The 1,084-nt window shown below is 40.1% G+C and overlaps 1 non-coding gene across 1 annotated transcript; it reads right to left on the reverse strand.

Moving 5' to 3' along the window:
- Positions 1-282: 282 nt before the first annotated feature.
- LOC111907879 (small nucleolar RNA R71) lies at positions 283-389 on the reverse strand. Its single transcript, XR_002855708.1, has one exon. It is a non-coding gene; the product is annotated as a small nucleolar RNA R71 (small nucleolar RNA).
- Between the last annotated feature and the right edge of the window lie 695 nt (positions 390-1,084).

Genomic DNA, 1,084 nt, shown 5'->3' on the forward strand with positions numbered 1-1,084 from the left:
TTTGAACTAAAAGGACACATACTTGCTCAACTAAAATACATACCATTCTATGGGAAAGACCACGAGGATGCCTACAAGCACATTGATGAGGTCAATGATATCGCTGACTACTTCTACATACCAAATATACCATGTGAGACAACTTTGCTAAGAATGCTCCCCGTTACTCTTAAGGGTTCAACAAAAGATTGGTTGATGGCACTCTCACCAGGCACAATAACAACATGGGAACAAATGCGGGAAGAGTTCATACAACAATTTTTCCCACCATCTAAAGTTTCCAAGTTGAAGAAGAATATTGCAAATTTTGAGCAACAAGCGGGAGAGTCATTATATGAGTCATGGGAGCGTTATAAGGGTTTGTTGAGGAATTGTCCTCAAAATAATCTAAATGTGCAACAAGGAGTCTTGATTTTCTATGATGGGGTAAACGTCATTACTAGGCAACTCCTTGATTCTCAAGGGCACTCACAAAGAAAGAATCGGTCGTAGTCAAGGATCTCATCAAGGAATTTTCCAAACATTCAAGAGAATATCATAACCCTCTACAAGATGTGACTAGGGGAATGGTGAATTATGCTTCGAATGACATGACGGCGGTCTTAACAATGTTGCATAACATAGATAGGAGGATGACAAAAATGGATCAAACAACCATGCTATACGAGTGGGCTGTATAAATTGTAGTGGGCTGCATCTACCAAAGATTGTGATCTTGATGAAAATGGAAACCGAAAGGCTCAAGCTTGCTATTCAAGTGGTGATCGATATGAGGAAGACTGGAGAACGCCCAAAAAGAAGTGTTTACCTTATGATGAGTACAAGAAAGCCAAGGAAGAGAAGTATGAACAAAAAGGAAGAGACTTTTACCAAAAAGAGGAACCGAGTCCCGAAAAGAAACCCGATTTCAAGGCAATGCTTGCTCGTTTTGCTGCCACATTAGAGAAGAGACATGCCAATACCAAAACAGTACTTAGAAATCAGCAAGTTGCAATCAAGAACATTGAGAAACAAATCGGGCAACTATCCAAGTAATTCAACGAAAGATTATCGGGCACACTTCCACGAAGCACCGAACAAAACC

Source organism: Lactuca sativa, chromosome 4 (genome assembly GCF_002870075.4).
Source record: "Lactuca sativa cultivar Salinas chromosome 4, Lsat_Salinas_v11, whole genome shotgun sequence".
NCBI classification, from domain to species: Eukaryota; Viridiplantae; Streptophyta; class Magnoliopsida; order Asterales; family Asteraceae; genus Lactuca; species Lactuca sativa.